We start from the raw sequence: 20,447 nt of genomic DNA, 5'->3' as shown, positions 1-20,447 counted from the left end.
TCGAACCAACAAATGGCTGTTCGAAGTGGTTCTCCCCCTTGAATTTCTTTTTGCATAATGGGTTAAAATGGTGCATTATACTTGTCGCGGTTTATTAGGTAGTCACTCAACTCAGGGAGTTCCTTTTCCCCCCAAGCAAGGTGGCGCACACCCAAAGCAGATTCAACTTTAGTGAGGCCTCCAACCCGTCTCGCACCACCCCAACAAACACTCTCTATGCCACCAATGAGCTAATAACCAGGCCGGTGACTACTAAGAATATATATATTTATTTAAGGTTTGACAAAATGGAATAGCAACCAAAACCTCAACCACCAATACTGTGGCACTACACCATATCACTCCAAATTATTTTCCGTTATTAAAACAACACAGGTAGAATTTTGAAATATGCAGCCACATCTTAAATCAGATTTAATTGCATATTAACCAATAGAATACATTCACAATACAATGGAAAAATCGTTTTGGCTTCATTTTGAGAAAGGAAATGCTTGAGAAAGAAAGTCAATGGGAACATCGTTTTGGCTTTATTTTTAGAAAGGCAATGTTTGAGAAAGAAACTCAAGGTGAAAATCATATTTGCTTTATTTTTAGAAAGGCAATGTTTGGAAAAGGAACTCAAATGGCAAAATCGCTTTTTAGGCAGGCATGGTTGGGAAAAGTAACTCAATTAGAAAATCGTTTTGGGGTTTTATTTGAAAAGCAAGGTTTGGAAAAGGAACTCGAAGGGGGAAATCATTTTTCAACACACATTCAATAGACATGCAGTGCTTTTGGATTCTGGTTTTGGATGCACAGGAATAAATGGGAAATTTTATTTTGCAACACAAATACAATTGAGATGCAATGCTTGGTAATTCTAGTTTGGGATGCAAGGGAATAAATGGGAAATTTTGTTTTACCCCATTCACTTGAAAGGTACCGTTTTGGGATTACATCTTTTGGGATTCAGGTCCACCCCTTCTGGACAGGAGTCAGGGGTTTCAGGAGGACAGTCACCCAAGTCTTTATTGTATATAGCAGCTCTAACACACTGGGCATGAACTTTGTTAGTTTCGAACTCTAACAACACTCATCCCGTGATTTTCTGTATGGGAATTAATTGATTTAACTTCAATTCAATGCGCTATGGATCTACACAACTTCCCACCCCCCACAATTTAATGGAAAGTATTAAGGCAGACTGTTCCCAACACAATTCATTTTAAATGAATAGGGGGATTTTCTATAATGGAATTAATTTGAATTAGACTCAATAAAATGTACCGAGAGTCTTCCCAGTACCTACCACCCCCCTACCCGCTATGTGAGATGGAGATTAAGGCTGGCAGTTTACCCCTCACACTTTTGATGGCATTTAGATTAATCTACTTACATGGTCGGCCTTGAAAATGGGGCATCCGGGGAAAAATAGCAGGGCTCCTCCGAGGACCGCACAGATCTGGTCAAGGGCTTCAGTCAAGGATTTTCTCCTGCACCTAGACTTCCTCTGGTTCCTCTGATGGGGTCCCAGCTAGCTTCTCGATTTCCCTGTCACTGTCTCCAATGCAAGGATTGAGGCCTCTCTGCTAGTTATTCCTCATATGAGTCCAGCAGTAGACTACCCCCAGGAATAAAGTGGAAAAGCCCTGTTCTGATGCAAAATTGACCTCTTATAGGGCTAATGACACTCCTACATATCATATTTCCCTCAATGAGGTTTGGTGAGCACTCTCCCTTCACCTACAACCACTACTCCCACCGCATGCTATTAAGACCAGGAGTTGAGAGGTGTGGGTTAGAGAGGCTGAGGGAGGAGAAAGATTTGTCATACCAAAATGACAGGTGGGATTTACATTTTGTGTTCTGAAAATCAACTAACATGGCAGATACCCTAATCTTTCAGATAACTGCATGAATCCATACATTTTCGAATTCTACATTTTATGGCGAGTCGGCCAATATTAAGCAAATTGTGCTCTGCCCCACGGACAACATAGGCAACACTCTAGGCTTAGGGCCTCATTACGACCCAGGCGGAAAACCATGGTGCTAATAGCACCTTGGTCCATGCCGGTAACTTACCGACTCCGCCATGGAGAAAGGGGGAATTACCACCCCATTACAAGGTTGGCAGGGCAGTAATTCCCCCTTCCTCCATGGCCCTTCCCCATTCCCATTTTTGCCCCATAGGGCTCAATGGGAATGGGGAAGGCGCCAAGTACGGTACCGCAAATTGCGGTACCGTACTTAGCACCAAGGTCCCTTTGCGGGTTCCTACTTTAACGGCTGGTGTAGAGCAGCCGTTAAGGTCTGGTCCCGCAAAGGGACCTCGTAATCAGGCGCTAATGGGTTAACGGCGCCGCAGCCTTTTACGGCGCCGTTAACCCATTAGCGCCAGGGTCGTAATGAGGCCCTTAGTCTTCACATCATCCCCCTGCATCACCTGTGCAGTGTCTATCCCAATTGACTGGTCTGATCACCCCACCATCCCATTATCAGTCACCCACTTGAGTGTGGCTCACAAATGTCAGGCTAAATACCCACTCACTCAACGCCGCTCATTCAAAACCTTCCCAGTTAATGAGCTAGAAGCAAACTTTGCAGACTTCCCCACCACAGGAAAGGCCATTGGCCACCTGGAATTATTCAGCAACTCTTCTATAAACTGATGGACACTCATGCCCCCGAAAATCCTATTGGCCAAAGACCAAACAATCCGCTCCATGGTACACCCCCTAGCTAGCCTCCAACAAACGCTCAATCAGAGCCCTAGAGAAACATTGGTGCAAAAACCATAACTCGAGAGACCTCACCAACCTCAAATCTGTCAGCGCAAACCATAGGATTCTGATTACCGAGACCAAAGCTGCTTAATCCTCCACCACCATTGGGGCAGCCTCCATCAGGAGCAAAGCACTCTTTGAAGTAGTAAATTATTGTGCCAAACCCTGAGATTCCAGCAACTACATCGAATCAAACTCTCACAGCATTAGCATTCCCTGCGCCCCAGCACGCACAATGCTCCTCTGGACCGAATTCTCTCCTCTCTTCCCCCCGGATCTCCTAAAAGTGATTGCCTCCCTAGAACCTACTTCTTAGTCTGATGATATGATTCCGGTCTCCATCATTAAAGAATTGACCAGCCCGGCGCTCAATGCGCTCCTTGGCATCATTAATGCCTCCCTCGCAGAAGGATCATTCCTGGACAACCTCAAAAATGGTCATACGACCTTTTTTTAAAAAACCAACCCTAGATCGAGACAACCTAGCCAACTATCGGCCCATTAAGAACCTCCTGTTTATTGGCAAAATCTTGGAGAAAGTAGTTGCTACACAACTACTTGCCAGAATCGAATGATTCCACCTCCTAAATTACTATCGGTTAGGGTTCTGCCCCAAATGTAACATCGAGACAGCCACCATCCAGGTAGTGGATGATGCCCTACAAATCATAGATAAGGGCGACTCATGCCTCCTTGTCCTCTTGGCTGCATTCAACACTGTTGACCACCGCATCCTTCTCTCCCTCCTTGGTGACAGGATGGGATTCTCTGGCACTGTCCTGAATTGGTTTACCGCCTACCTCTAAGGCATACACCAGGATGTTCAAATGAACTTGTTGCATTCTAACCGACTCCAGGTCTCTTCCGTAGTCCCCCAAGGCTCCATCCTATCACCAATCCATTTTAACCTTTGCATGGAGCTTTTGGGCACTCTCCTCAAAGATAACAAAATAGCCATCCACCATTACGCAGACGATATTCGGTTGTACATGAGAGTAAATGGCGTGCAGAAATTAATTTGTCTCCACGATTACCTAGTCATCATCCAGTCGTGGATGTCGACTGCCTACCTCAAACTAAACCCACCCAAGACTGAATTCATCCGCATCGGTACGCCCGCTAAAAAAAAACTTGTCCAACAGTGGCTCAATGATGTGCGCATAGAAGGATTTGATCCTCAACTCTGACTTAGCTAAATCCATAGACTTCACCTTTGACAGCAGCCTGTTGTGAGAAACCTAGGGATATTCTCCCATGTAGATACAGAGAATCCCCTATTGAGGTGGCCAGGGGAGGGCCCTTGCTTTCGGTTCCCAACGCTGGGAGTGGACGAGCGAGGGAGGATCACCTGGGTAGGGGAGTCCGGGGTTGCCCTCAGGAGAATACCCTAGGAGAGACTAAGGGCCTGATTCACAGAGTGTTTTCCTTTGGGATTGCACCATTATAAAACGCTTCTGTGAATCAGGCCCACAGTGTTCCAACGGGACAATAGGGTAAGATGTCCCAGAAGCCTTTATGGGTTATGCAGTTCCCATTATCCCTAACCCAAGGGAGAGACCAACCGATTACCCCAGAGCAACCTGAGGGAATGGAGAAAGCAAGGTAAGACAAAGACATAATCTCAATTCCAATGCTTCCTTGTCTTTCCCCAGTACAGATCATATGAAGTGTTATTAAGGCCCATGCTCGCATGTCCGGGTGGGTACATAGGGAGTCATTTAATACAAAGAGAATCACCTTTTGTCGACCAAACTAGGGCCAGGGGCTCACTGCCTATCCTTTTAACAATCATCTTGTAATAAGATAGCCTGTGAATGTCAATTCCCATCTCACCCCATCTGCCCTTCCCCATTTCCAACAAGTATTGAGACGAGGAGGAGGCAACTAAGATCAGTAAGGATTACCAATTGGAATAACATGAGGAAAATAAGAGAAAACTACCTGAGAAAGAACTCAAATTGGCCCACTAATAGTCAGGCAGGGTTAGGGGTTTAATAGTGACCATTCACACCGGACTCCACTTGACTCGGTTTTTCACCATAAAAGGTGTGGTCTTGCACAGATGGATGAGCGAGATGGGGGGGGCATACTGGACCAGAAAAGCCACGAAGCTGGAGCTGCAGGCAGAAGGATACGGAGGAGAGCGGCATGCTGTGATGCTGTCCCGGTACTTGAGAGGGGCTGCAGCGTGGCTGGGGAGCCATGCCCCCTGAAAGCCAGAGCAAGGCAGCTGGGACCCTGCTGGCGGTGTCCGTGCAATTGCGTGTTCCCTTGGACCGTGTGCCTGGCCCAAGGGTGTCTGAGAGGCAGGTGTTGCGACCCTGACCTCGACCCAAAGCACCCCAGAGAGACCGCTTGCCAGCACTACGCTATCCAGTGAGTTTTGCATGAGAGGGAGAGTGAAACTCTTGAGCGTGCGGGTGGTTGGAGAGGGTCAGGGAGGAAAAAGACAATATGTAAAGTGGCACGGAGAGGAAAGCAAGAAGGATAGTTTTAAGAAACCGAGTAAGAAAGAAGGAAAATGCGCACAGAAGGAAGAAAAGGTACCTTAGCGGCGCAGAAGTAAAAGTGAAGTCCAGAGAAAAAGGAAAGGGTGCAGGCAACTCGGAAAGAAGAAAACAAGTGCAGGTGTGCACGGAAGAGTGAAAGAAGCGTGCAAGAGGCACGATAGGAAAAAGACAGTACATTGGGTTCATGACCGAAGGAGGTGAGCATGCAAGTGTGTACAACAAAGTGAAAGGAATAACCGACAGTGCAAGTGTGCACGGCAAAGGGAAAGGAATACATGAAAGTGGTGCAGAAAGCACCTTAAGATAAAAAGTACAAAGGAAAGCATGAGTAAGAGGTAAAGAGAGGGGCAAATGATCAGAGTTGTTGCCCTTAGGAAAAGGAAAGAGCTTGGCGTTTTCGAAAGCCTCTGATTTAACCCCATGAGAGGATAGTATGTAAGAAAACAGTATGTAAGGATGTAACATACTGTACAGTATGGTCAGTACATCCTGACCAGTTGAACTTGTGTCTGGAACTAGAGGGGCCTGAGCTTGAGGAAGGGATCCCTGAGAGGCCTACCAAAGGCTGAATACTCATTTTGGAAATAAAGAGGAATACACTGGGGGAAGGGCACCCTGAAAAGCCTAAAAGGAATTGTGATATATTTTGTTTGGTGTTGAAAGCTGGAAAGAGGCCTTAGCTAGGGGAAGGGAACCCTGCCAAGCCTATTGAAGAAGGCAAAGTACATCCTGATAAAATTGACTTTGTTTGAAAGCTGGATGGGCCCCAAGCTTGGGGACGGTAACCCGAAGAGGCCAAACCATGTTAGAGATGTATTTGGTTTCTTTATAGTGTTGAAAGGATTGAAGCATTGGGAAGGGAACCCCGAAAAGCTTCAAAATGAACTGTTACATTTCTTTTGTGGTGTATGGAACTTGAATAAGTTGAAGCTTGGGGTAGGGAACCCCAAGGAACTCAAAGACACTGAAGGTATTTGAAATCACTGCATCAGTCAAGGGAACTTTCCCTTTAGAGTTAGGGCCAGTCAGGCATTACACTAACCCAGGAACCTTGTTAAATAAAGGTTTTAAAAACGAACACCTTTGAATCTTTGTCTCTCTTGATACATTGCCTGACTCACACTGTCCTTCCATAAACACCAAGCCAAGAAGGCTCAAATAGCCTGGCTCAGAATCTCTACCCTTTCCCGCTCCCGCAGGACTTCCAAACTGTAATGCAGGCCCTTGTGGTCTTGCACATCAATGGGGGGAAATGCTCTCCTGACTGGGGTCCCAGCTGCTCACTTGGCTCCCCTTAAAGCAATCCACCACGCTGCAGCATGTCTTATTACAGCCGCACAGAAATTTGACCTAATTACTCCCATTCAATGTGAACTACATTGGTTTCCACTCCAAGCCAGGATACTGTTCAAGACTGCATGTTTCATCTACAAAGCAGTCATGAGTAGCACACCAGCGTACCTGTTGGCTTAGCTCCAAATATCTGGTGGCACACGCTCCTTGCGCAGAAAATGAACGAACCGGCTTGAATCACAACTTATCCGCACAGAGAGGACCCCCATACGATCCTTCTCTTGTCATGCATCCACCCTCTGGAACTCGATTCCGGTGTCGGCTCTTAATTCCCCTACAATTCTCCAATTTTGCAAATCTCTCAAAACATGGCTCTTTCAAGAACACCTGACCAAGGACTAATTTCAATGGACACACATACTGATGCACAGACCTCACAGTACTGTGCTACTGTTAAAAGATGACAGCCCAAATACTGGCTACTGGGATGAATTCAATGAAGTCAACACCGATTTCCCGGAAGTCACCTCCTTCCATCTGGCCAGGGGATGGCAGCTGCTACCTGATCCTGACTCTGGGGGCAACTTTATGAGGGAGGATCACATGTTAGGAGACAACTACCGGGGAGATGTCATGACTTGAATGGGCGAGGCATGGTAGCTCCCCCTTTCCCATGAGGGGGAACTGTGAAGGCATCATAGAGTAGACACAGACAACAGATTCAAATGTGTGCTCAAAGGTTTTATTTAACTTAAAATGCATGATGGAGTAAGGCCTAATTTGCTCTATGCTAATGTGGGATTTCCGTACCTAGAGAAAACTAAGGATAGTCTTTGTCTCCAAATCAAATGTCTGTCTGTGTCCAAAACCTATACTTGCCCTCATAACTAACGGTATACAAAAAGAATAGTGTTCAAAAGAAAATTCAAAGCTTCTTCTAGCTCTCACTTTATAATCAGCTACCTAAGTTCAAAACAGTTCACAAAATATCAGAGTTCTCTGCCCCAAGAGCTCACATCTTCTAGCTTTCAAAACAACACAGTTCCTTGGGACACTGCACAGTTCCTTTACTATCAATGCTTTGTACCAGTTCACTTAGGCAGTTCTGTTTCTTGACTTCAAATTCACATAGAAGGCTGTTGCAAAACACAAGCTACTTTATGCATGCTTTTATTGGCTTTTCTTTTCCATGCACTCGGTCTATGCGCAGTTGTCGAAGCACACGGTCCACCCAATACAGGTCACGCAACTGATACCCATTCTTACTGCTTTAATCAACAATTAGCCACTGCTTCCATTTGACAGTGATGGTTAGTTGATTCCCCCAGTGTCACGCTCCCCAGACACTGTACCGTGACTTGCTCAGCCATCATGCACGTTGTCACACTTCTCTGTATTCCTCTTGATTTTGCCAACACAGGTTTCCTCTTAGCCTGCAAATCCTGGGCCCCTCTTAGCTTTTGGTCCAATACTTGGTTTCTCATTTTCATACCCTTGTTGATATTCTCTTAACTTTGCCAATACTTGTTTCATACAATACATTCAGTGGTATCTGCCACATCGTTCTACTTTGCTTTCACTCCATTCACAAGTCTACATCTAGCTTTTTACTCTGTGCGGCATTCAAAAGTGCTTTCAAGAGGGGTTATTACAAGGTAGGAGGTAGCCATGCCGCTATTAGCGGCATGGCTACCCCCTTACCGTGTACCGGGTCCGGGTTCCTCGAATGAGGAATTACCGGGCCATTCCGACCTTGGGGGGCCCGGTAAGGGCCCGGTAATTCTTCATACGAGGAACCATTCCCCATTCCCATTCGAGCCCCCATAGGGCTCAATGGGAATGGGGAGGGTGCGAACAACGGGCCAGTTAAAGGGATGGTTCGGTCAAAAAATATTATTGTCCCTATGGGTCGGGCATGTGCTTTTAATCATAATTCGATCGACCGTACAAACATTTCCTATGCATCTTACCCGAGTTTTCGGCTGTTGAACACAAGCAAAATCAGGCAGCAGGGCACGGCCATTTTGTGATAATCTTATCTTATCACTTGCCGCATCGCCCTGGGTGACCTGCGTTTGCGGCACTAAATCCTATCCCCCACCCCTGAGCCTGACATCACTAGACGCGTACTGCCCATTTCACAATGCCAAAGCACATCTCGTGTCAACATTCTCTGCGCCTCAGTTAATGACGTGTCGCCATGGTAATGGCATGAAGCCTCTTTCCTCGACAAGTATAAACAGACCATTTCACAACACACAACAGCAGATTTTCTTTTCCATTCCTCCTGCTGTATTTCTTTGAGTATTCTGTGACTCGTTTCTATGCTCTGGTCAGCTACCTTCGTTGCTTGTAGCCCGTGTGAACAGATACCAGTACGACCGCTATAAATTATTTTCATTTCTTTACCACACAATGGCAACAATAATGCCCTACCTGTACGAGCCTGAGTATTCCGTGGAGGAATTACTGGAAAGAGCAAGCTCTGTAGACGATGGGGATTTGGACAACATTTGGGCGGACGTTTCAACAGATGAAGAGCCTGGGCATGTCGCATGGACGCCGTTTCCACCTGGTGTACATGCAATCGGCGCATGCTAATGCCAACCGAGGTGGAGAACTGCTGCTGCAGATAAAACTTGGGATGCTTGTCCTACATATCGCAAGGCGATCCACAGCCGCAATGCGTTACCGAGCTGCCAGACTTCACGGCAGTCTGTCTCACACGGTCCGTGTTGAGGATTTTGATGGTGCTTATGCACGAACTTCGCGCAACAGTTAGCCCTCGTAATCCAAGTAACAAGTAAGTGTAGTCTGGTTGTGATGTCAGTTAGGCCACTACTATTTTACTGTTGTCCCCTATATTCTCGTAACTTCAAGATATCATTGTCATATCTGTTTAGTCTTGCAATTCTCTAGTAATAGTCACATAAAAGTCGTGCAGTGTCTAGTTAGCATTTGTCCTAGCAAAAATGCCATTGTATACAAGAATTGTCATTGACAACCAAGGCTTAATACACTTATCTTGGTCATTTAAAAACAGATTGTATCTTTCTCTTTTATAGGTGGTACCAGCTGGTGGCCTATTGTTCGTACACATGGTGGCTACATGGGAGGCTTGGACACCGCGTTCGACGAATACCCGCCTGTGTCGTTGGCGCCATGAGACAAACTTTCCCCAGCGACCGTGGTCAGTACAGGGGATTTTGCCTCGCCAAGCTGCAACCAGACCTTTACAATGTGTAGTATTTTTGTGCCATCAAAATAAGAAACCAAATAAAGCACAACATATTTTTTTATCAATGGTGGTTTCAGTTTTTAAGTGAATCAAGTGTGTTTCCATTCAGCAGTGTTCCGGTGCCTTGTCTGCACGCCTCCCGGCCCATCCATCCCACCCCCCACTATCAAAGGCAGTTTGCACCAGTGGATGTGCGCTGCCATGGGGGGCTGTCAGGGGCGCAAACGGTCAAGGTGCCAATCAACATGTACACTTCAAAAGGTATCCCACACCCAGGGGCCATTGCTCACATGGCCTCCTCAGACCCCGTGTCTCCAGGCAGGAAGGCCTCCCCCGAAGCAGACCGCGCCCCTGCAATCCACATAAGTGTGTCTCCATTCAGCAGTGTTCCGGTGCCTTGTCAGCAAGCCTCCCGGTCCATCCATCCCACCCCCCACTATCAAAGGCAGTTCGCACCAGTGGATGTGCGCTGCCATGGGGGGCTGTCAGGGGCGCAAACGGTCAAGGTGCCAAACAACATGTACACTTCAAAAGTTATCCCACGCCAAGGGGCCATTGCTCACATGGCCTCCTCAGACCCCGTGTCTCCAGGCAGGCCTCCCTCGAAGCAGACCGGGCCCCTGTAATCCACATAAGTGTGTCTCCATTCAGCATTCTTCCGGTGCCTTGTCTGCATGCCTCCCGGGCCATCCATCCCGCCCCCGACTATCAAAGGCAGTTCGCACCAGTGGATGTGCGCTGCCATCGGGGGCTGTCAGGGGCACAAACGGCCAAGGTGCCAAACAACATATTCACGTCATTCATTCACAAACACACCCCTTTTTGTTATTCTTTATAAACCACTGGATATTTACCATGCGAACATCCTTGAGCACTGCAAGTCAACTCGTGAACGTGCTACTCTGTGACCGCTTTGAGTGAACTCGTCAGTGTGCTACCTGGGAACATCTCCCTGTTCTCCTGCCACTAATGACTCTGCTTGCTGAATCCAACTGTTTGTTGGTCAAGGTAAGGACATGTATCCTAATCATGTCTCCTTCATTTGTAAATTTATATCTATTCCGAAGTATCTAACTCCGTAGTGCTATGTTAATTTGTATCATTGCTATTGACTTGAGTTTCTTTTGTTATGTTATTGGTATATCAATTTTTATCAATGTCAATTCGCATCGTATTGCATCCTTCGCGGACCGTGCCTATAGTATAAGCATGTTTCATTTTCGTGCATGATAGAACATTCAAGGGACGAGTAACATGTTCTGATTTTCAACACATCAATGAATCGTTTGTGAAATATATCCTATAATACAGCCGCACACGCTGCACTGGTTTTACTGTGGTGCCCAAAAGAAAGCGTGCAACAAACAATGTATGGTCCAATTCATTCTTTCGCACATGCTTATGCAAAATAATTTTCTAATAATGTTGACCTTTATTTTGCAGAATTTACAACAATGCCTGCATGTTCTATTTTCCGTTGCCCTTCGAAGACCCATAACAAATCCGAAGGCATTACAATGCCTTGTGTTCCCTAAGACTGTTGATCGAATAAGAGAATGGGTCAGACATTGCGGATATCCACTGGAAGACCTTGAAAGTAGAGTCAACCAAGTCTTGGAGGGCAAGAGGGGTCATCGATACCGCATCTGCAGCCTGCACTTCTCACCGGATATGTACGCCACATCCTTGTACACAAAGAGGAATCAACCAAGAACAACTTGGAAATGGCTCCCAAACGCTATTCCGACTTTGCTCGTGAAAATGCCGCCACAGGTGAGTCATGCTTCCTGATTTAGCTTCACGCCTGTATTTTCGGTGTAAATGCCACTTATAGTACTTTCAATATTTATGTGACTGAATAGCTGTTGAAATAATGACTTTTTTGCTAAACATCAGTCCTTGTTTTGTAGAACCCACTTAGAAAAATTATTTATGGGGATGGATAACTATGCTATATTATGCGTTTCAATAAGTCATTATGTCTTATTCAGTGTCCTTACATGCCATTTTGTAATGTTGGAATTTCTAAATCGAATAATACTTTCCCTTTACCACTCCATGACTATCCACCAAATATGAAGGAACAAGATTCAACATCCATGTCTTACATGGAGTCATCAACCACTTCGAGCGCGTATCAGGTAATCTTACCTAGCTATTCTGTTCCAGACTGGTTTTATGTACGGAATTCTAGATAATGTGATCATATTTTTGCAACGTATAATTGCATTACACAATGTTTCTTTACCACTTTACTGTTGATAAGTACCTATGTGGTCTTTCAAAATTGTGTGTCCCGTTTCCAATCTTTTCGACATCACTAATAAAAGTACTGTGTTTCAGGGAGATGTTGAAGTGTCCACTACAATACGAACACCCCTCATAGTAGATCCGGTGTCAGAGGTATGGGTCTTCATAGCTCAATAGGACGAGATAATCCGATCATGTTTTCGCAACGTAGCATTGCATTGCACAATGTTTCTCTGCCACTTTACTGTTGATGTACCTTTGTCGTCTTTGTCCCGTTTCCAATCTTTTCGACATCACTAATGAAAGTACTGTGTTTCAGGGAGATGCTGAAGCGTCCAGTACAATCAGAACACCCATCGTAGTAGATCCGGTGTCAGGTGTATGGGTCATCATAGCTCAATAGGACGAGATAATCGGATCATATTTTCGCAACGTATCATTGCATTGCACAATGTTTCTTTGCCACTTTACTGTTGATATGTACCTTTGTCATCTTTGTCCCGTTTCCAATCTTTTCAACCTTACTAATGCAAGTACTGTGTTTCAGGGAGATGCTGCAGCGTCCTCTACAATTACATTATTAATTGTGGGTGTTTCCGAACCAGACCATACAGTTGCACCGGAGCCAGAGGTATGCGCACTGACAGTACTATCGAATAAAAGAAAGTCAGTCTAATTAGATGTGTAATGCCAATGACTTATTTTAAATGGATACTATTTTTTGTAGGGATGTATACAAGATCCGTATATTGAACCGGAGGAACGTGTAAAAGAGTCGGTCCGCCAGTTTGCTGATGTTAGAGTAAAGAAGGTTTCAAAGAAAAGAAATAAAAATAAGGTTAGTTATAAACACTTTCTATTGTTGGCAAAAGTTTTGTGCCAAGGCCTTCATTATATGCTTTTTTTTTTGTCATTTGAACAACACTGTATGTTGGATTTACACTGAACATCCCTTCTCCTATCTGTCCTGTAGTTGCCCAATCGAGCACAGACTATGCAGACACAGACAGCGATACCAATGACAGATGCTGCTTGCCAAACTGTTTTCACCATGGAGGAACTATTCATTGAGGCGCGTCGTGTTCACACTCGAGATGCCTATGTCCAATGGCCAGAAAATGAATTTAATAAGACCGGCGATTCCAGCAAAGTGTTCTTGGACCATTGCTACAATGCGCCCGCTCCGCCAGAGGAAGGTGCAATTGAATTTATAGAAGATAGTTTTACATTACTCGATGAGCACTTGACACAATCGACACCCGCCAAAAAAATGCCCCTAAAAAAACAGTCCACATTGATGTTTTCTCCTATCCATCGTCAAGTAACAGATGTTGAAATGACAGAAACTGAAGCATCAACACTATTGATCGACGAAACAGACAAAGATATCGACTATAGTATGTTCTGTTTTGCTGATATGTCCACCACGGGTCAGTCCGAAACAACAATGTTGCCGGTTGACAGTATTATAAAAGAGGCCAAATACATAGTATTCGACAGCAGCTTGATGGAGATTATAAAGATGGTGAAATGTGTGCATTCAGTGGGAGGGGAAGTATGTGGAAAGCCATTGGTGAGCGTGACTTGTCTAACACAAGGCAGTAACCTGAAAATACATGCCACCTGTGAAAAGTCGCATAAAGCATGTTCATGGTCCGCTCAACCGATGCTGGGGAAACTGCCAGCTGGCAATTTACTGTGTGCAGCAGCTTTACTTTTCAGTGGCTCTAGTTTCATGAAGTTATCCAGTTTCTTTCAGTTTGTGGGACTCCATTTCATTTCCAAAACACAATACTACAAATACCAACGTGATTATCTATTCCCTGCCATCAGTGATGCTTGGAAATTGAACAATTGGCTATTGAAAGTACATTCCCCGACAAACGGTTCAGGCTAGCTGGCCATGGACCGCGTGACAGCCGCAGATTTTCTGCTAAGTACTGCACCTACCATCTTCAGGACATGAAAAGTAAGAAAATTGTGAGTTCGGTGGTCGTGCAGGTGTCCCAATGTAAATCCTCGGTGGCCATGGAGAAACTTGGTTTTATAAAATCACTGGAAGATCTACAATCGAGGGGAATGCAAATCGAACTCATTGCCACGGACTGACACGTTTCAATAGCCAAGACAATGAGAGAGCATATCCAAATATTAAACATCAGTTTGATGTATGGCATGTTGCCAAATCCATTAATAAAAAAATCTCGGCTGCAGGGAAAAAAAAAGGTTTTGAAAGTATTTTGCAATGGTCCCAGTCTTTCAGCAACCATCTTTGGTGGAGCTCCAAAACATGTGATGGGTCTGTGGAAATTGTACTGGAAAAATGGCGCTCACTGATGCACCACTGTTCCAACATTCACCACTGGACAGAAAACCAACATTTGCACCAATGTGAACATGGCCCTTTATCCCCAGAGCAGGCACGGAAGAAGAAGTGGTTGATACCATCTTCAACTCCACACAAAGCCCTTGAGAAGATTGTGTTTGATAAAACTCTATCAAGAGATCTGAAGGGACTCACAGAATTCTGTCATACAGGAGATTTTGAGGTGTTCCACAATATGTGCCTAAAGTACAGGCCAAAGAGATTGCATTTTGGCATCCAGGGGATGAAATGTAGGACTTTACTAGCAGTATTAGTGCATAACGAGAATGTGGGCCGTGAACAATCTAGAACAGCTGGAAATTTAGGGATGCTTCGCTACAATATGGCCTTTACAAAAAAAAGCAAAAAATGGGTGGTCAAGCCAGTATATGATGAAATGGAATTCGATTTTGTGAAAGATCTCATTGTTAATGTCGTCGAGATGCATAGTCATGGAATCGCGCACAAATCTGTTCAGAGCACACATGCATTGCCACAAAACATTGCCAGCGTCCAATGTCATCCCAAAGCAGAGCTTGTAAAATCGTTCAAATCCCGGTTGAAATGATGGCTGTCTGTTTTTATTTTTGCAAAAAATGTTTCTATAATCTGTATAAATAAAGTATGCATTTTGTCTTTTGAAATCTATACTCTGTCCTTTTCTTAAAAATATATTACAATTATTACGATTTGCTTTCACATTTCACAGTTTAGTTGAGATACTGTGGGACCTTCATTTTTCGTGTTAATGAACAATGGGTAACAGTGTGTAAGAATATTTGGGTTTTGGCAGTTGACTTGCAATAAAGTTCCGCAAAAAGCTGAATAACTGCTTGATCTACAAAAGGGATTAGACCTAGGCCACAAAACAGGAGGCCATGAGATAAGCAGAGGTGGCCCTATTGGCAAATTTCACCTACAGCTGAGCAGCGCCACGAACAGCGAGCGGACCCCTATTTCCTGAGCCTGTGTTTCAAAATTCATTTTCTCATGGATGCGTTGACACAGGATGTTGCAAAGCAAGAACGTACGTTCATTTTGAGTGAAGGTCACCAGCTTTGAATTTCGGCTTGGGAGCTGTGAGGCCCCACGCGTCCCTCGCACAGTATAAGGTTCTATTCTTTTTTGACCTTGAGAGGCAGGGACCATTCCGAAAGGGATTGAATTGAGGGGGGTGTAATAACGTATGATATGATAAGGTTGCCCATTCCAAAACTGTACCTAGTTACATATGAGTTAAGTTTTTGAGAAAACGTTGACACGAACTGAGGATTCTGCATTACGCCTAGAGAATGGAAATTGTGAATATAATGTAAGTTTCTCTTTAGACGATTTCATAACAGAACTAATCGAAAAACGAATAGCTGACCGTTACTGATGGGTGACATTTTACTTGTTCGTTCTGTTTGGCATATTGCAATGAAGTGCTAGTACTTCTATCTACCGGGCAACAGGCACAGGCGTAGACAGGGTAGGGCCTGAGGGGCAAGGTCCACCCAAAGTTTCTAGACGTTCACTCAGCTGCACTGTGTAGGAATTTACAGATGTTAATGTCACTGTGGTGGGCCCAACTACATTAGCTTCAGGCCCCACTTGTTAGACAATCCTGGCCACGCCTCTGGCAACAAGGGCAGGCCAGCATTGAGACGCATGTAGACCACCACTCGTTTCTCCCTGGCTCTACGCTAATAAATCATTACATTGTTTTTGCACCTCAAATTCTTACCCGAGTTTACGCATTACGGTTAGTGCTCAACATTCTCATTCGCACTATCCGCGGAAGCAAATAGCAGAGTACTTTGCTATTCCACGTTGTATTCTCTCGGTTCACATTGTGTCACCTCTGCGCTAATAAAGGAAATTAATAATTGTAATAAAGATCGGCTATTGAGATACTTTTCGATTTTTATCTTTTGCAAACAGGTACATCGTGCCGTTCTGCGATTGTCATCTATTCCAGACCCCGACCAATGGCTTCTTCAACCGCCAGCTGCAGCTACATGTCAATGGCTGGATCTACTTGACCGTATTTTGGGACGACAGACAAGGTCCAATCTGTACGTACGCGGTACCAGCGGCTAGGAGCAACATAAACTTTACGATGCTCTAGTGCCAAATTGAAGCACCAGCCTTGGAATTCACTGTGTGACCGAAGTGCTTTGATTACCCAAAACGAACACCCTGTGTACCCAAAAGGAACAGCGCGTGACTCACGATAAACATTTGCAGATTTATTAAATGAGAGCAAAGAAAAGAAGTTCTATTTTAATTGATTAGGTCACACGCCGATTGTTATCGAAACATTTAATGTGAAATAAATGTACTTTACCAATTGTACAGTCTTGTTGTCTCCTCTTAAAGTACAGTTTCATATTCCTAATTGTGACACGCCGTGCTGTGAGATGATGTGTGTTGTTTTCCGGGTTCCGCGTCTAGTCGCGTAGGTGACGACTGGGCACGTTTGGCCATGCTGCCCAGCAACATCACGGAGAGAGGGGGGGAATATAAATGATTTGGTGATGTCAGGCTCGGGCGGGGGATATGATTTAGTGCCGCAAACGCAGGTCACCCACGGCGATGCGGCAAGTGATAAGATTATCCCAAGATGGCCGCGCCCTGCTGCCTGATTTTGCTTGTGTTCAACAGACGAAAACTCGGGTAAGGTGCATGGGAAATGTTTGTACGATTGATCGAATTATGGTTAAAACCACATGGCCGAACCATAGGGACAATAATATTTCTGACCGAACCATTCCTTTAATAACGGGCCTGTTGTTAGCACCCAGGTCTGCTTGCGGGACCCGCTAAGGGCACCTGGTGAAACCAGGCGTCCTTAGCGGGTTCCCACGAGCAGACTCGTAATGAGGCGGTGTACTCAATGTGAACAGAGAGAATACAACGTGGAATAGCAAAGTACAACGTGGAATAGCAAAGTTGTCGGCTCCGGCACCATTACCAACGCCGTTAAACCCTTACCGCCTCACTCGGAATGACCCCCAATAACTTTCAGTTCACTCGGTATTCACAAAGTACTTGTTTTGGCATTCATAAGTACTTGAAATAGCTTTCAATTCCTGTGACATTCAAAAGTGCTTGTTTCAGCATTCATAAGTACTTGCAATTACTTTATTTACTCCGCATTCAAAAAGGACTTCGTTTTACGTTAACAGAGTGCCCCAGGCATGAGTGTTTCCATGCTTTACAATCACTGGTCGCACACGGCAGCTTCCCTCTGCTTGGTGTGTTTGCAACGGGCTTCTCAATGATCCTTCAGCTTTCCGGCTTCCCCAAACTTGGCCTCTCCCTTGCGGTATCCACAGAGAGTACTGCTCGCCCCAACACCCAGCCCTACCCCTCCTTCGAATGCCTGGTCTGCAAGCTTGGCATCTCTCCTGCCTCCTCTCTGACTATTGACACGATCTACAGGCCGCCTGGCCCTATCTCCCTGTTCCTCTCAGAATAGGTCGATTTCTTCTCCTCTCTCCTGACATCTACCTCTAAACTCCTCCTCCTGGTGACTTCAACATTCACCCTGACTCCTCAATCACGGCCTCCACTCTGTTCTGTGACCTCTGCACCTCTCTCTCCCTCTCTATTCTCCCCTCTGGTCCCACCCACTCAGCTGGACACACTCGTGATGGCTTCATTAACACTGATATTTTGCTCTCCGCTCCTCTGTACACCCAGTCTCCTTGTCAGACCACTCCCTACTCTCCTCCCACCTGGGTCCTCTCGGCCCTCTGACCGCACCTACCGCTGCTCTGCCAGCCTCGTTTGCAGACATCCATCTGATGAAACAAGTGTCTGTTGCTGCCTTCGCTTCCGCCTTCATCCTCCCTCTTCTCCCGCTGCTGAGTCTACTTCTGACTCTGCTCTCAACAACCTCCATCTCACCATTACGAACACCCTTGACATTCTTGACCCTGTCATGACAATCTGCCTGAAACCTGCTACCATGCATAACACTTGGTACGATTCTGCTCTTGCAGCCCTAAAACGCAAGTGGCATACCTCGAGCTCATCCTCTGGCAAACTGGCCTGTCGCCTTCGACAAAGGAAATATTGTCTCTCCATTCAGGGCCCACATCCAGGCTTGCATCACTGGAGCATCCAACAACACGGCTGAACTCTTTAAAATCTGCAAAGAACTAGAGCATCCTTCTGCAGTCTCCACTTCGCCTCGTCCCTCCCAGGCCCTCTGCACTGCACTAGCCACCCACTTCACTGCATAAACTCAGAACGTCATGGGTACTCTTTCTTCCTCCCTCACCCACTCTCTCCTCCTTCTCTCCCATCACATTGGACGAGGTCCCTAGAGTTGTCCGCTCCATCAAGGTATGGTCTTCCCCTGATCTTCCAGAACTGTTAGGACTACATCGGCTCCCTTACCCCTGAACTTGCTGATTTCTGTAATGATTCTCTTTCTTCCAGGTCTTTCCCCCTCTTCCCTCATATCTGGCCAACTACTGCCCCATCTTTATCACTCCCTTCCTTTGGAAACTTCTGAAGATGTTAGTCTTCCCCCAACTAACCCAGCATACTGAGCTTGTTGGTTGCCTACATGACAATCAATCTGGATTCCGAGCATCCAGAGGCACGGAAACTGCTCTCCTCAACACCTGTGAAGAACTGCTTGCATCTGTTGACTCTAACTCACCTGCTGTTATCATTCTACTTGATCTCTCCTCTGCTTTTGATACAGTCAACCACTCCATCTCCATGATACCCTGGGTATTTTGGAGTGGGCACTGGACTGGCTGACATCCTTCCTCACTGACCGTCCCTCACAGGTTATCATGGGCTCTTTCTCCTCTCCCACCTGTCTCTCCACCTGTGGTGTTCGAAAAGGGCACTAACCTTTTGCTCTGGCCCTTTAACATCTATCTCGCCCGTTTGCTCAGCGTATCTCCACTTTCTCCTTGCACTTCTAGTGATATGCAGATGACACCCAACTCTTTTTCAAACCTCCCCATGAATCTCTTCCTACTGCCTATGCCATTCCCGACTGCCTGTCTGCTATCCAGTCTTCGTACGCCTCTAACAATCTGTCTCAATGCCAGAAACACTGAGATCCTTCCTATTGGGACTCCTGTTCCTTCTTTCCTACCTTCACTCTGGCCCCCCTCTATGGGCTATCACCCTCTCCTTCCTCTGAAGCCAGAAACCTTGGAGTCTTCTTTGACTCCTCTCTCTCTTTCCTGCCTCACATCCTGCACCTTGCCAAGAAGGCCCATTTCCAATTCCACCTCCTCAGGGGTATCCTCCCTTTACTCACTTTTCCCAAAAGATCAATTTCTCTAGAGCTGTGGTACTCTCTAGACTGGACTATTTTAATAGCCTCTTCCTTAATTTACCATACTCCTCTCTCCGGCCTCCTCTAGCTAATCCAGAATAGGACTGCAAGACCTATCCTTGGTCTCAAGCCCAGGGACTATCTCTCCAGCCCTAAAATCTCTCCACTGGCTCCCGATCGCTGCAATGACCAAATTCAAATCCCTCTGCATTATCCACAAGACTGTCTGGGGCCTGGGACCCTGTTATTGCAACTTGCTCTCACCAAACACACTCGCTCCAGATCCCTCCGATCCTCTGGCTCCAACTCTCTGCTTGTCAAGCGCTTCTCTAAGCAACGAGTGGGTCGCCGATCCCTTTCGTCGGCTGGCTCCCACTGGAACAGCCTCCCCCTTCCTCTCCATCTTGAGCCGGATCTCCTCAAATTCTGCAAACTCTCTGCACTCAAAAAGGACTTTGTTTTAAGTTACCAGAGCGCCACAGTATGAGTGTTTCCATTCTTTACACTCACTGGTCACACACAGCAGCTTCCCTCTGCTTGCCCACCTTTGTGACGGGCTTCTCAATGCCCCTTCAGCTTTCCAGCTTCCCCGAACTCTGCTTCTCCCTCACAGCATCCACAGAGAGCACTGTTTGCTCTCCCGCAGCAGCGGTTGGTGTAAAGGGGAGTTCTGCAGATCCTGCTTCGCGGTCCCGTTCAGGAGAATAACAGGACCTCCAGACCCTCTCAC

The 20,447-nt window shown here is 45.8% G+C and overlaps 1 protein-coding gene across 3 annotated transcripts in view; it reads left to right on the top strand.

Moving 5' to 3' along the window:
• UBE2U (ubiquitin conjugating enzyme E2 U) overlaps positions 1-20,447 on the top strand; it is a 727,435-nt gene that overhangs the window by 639,797 nt on the left and 67,191 nt on the right. The gene's annotated exons all lie outside the window — the stretch shown is intronic.

Source organism: Ambystoma mexicanum, chromosome 1q (genome assembly GCF_040938575.1).
Source record: "Ambystoma mexicanum isolate Mex_15411 chromosome 1q, UKY_AmexF1_1, whole genome shotgun sequence".
NCBI lineage: Eukaryota > Metazoa > Chordata > Amphibia > Caudata > Ambystomatidae > Ambystoma > Ambystoma mexicanum.
This window is presented reverse-complemented; position numbering and strand designations above follow the sequence as displayed.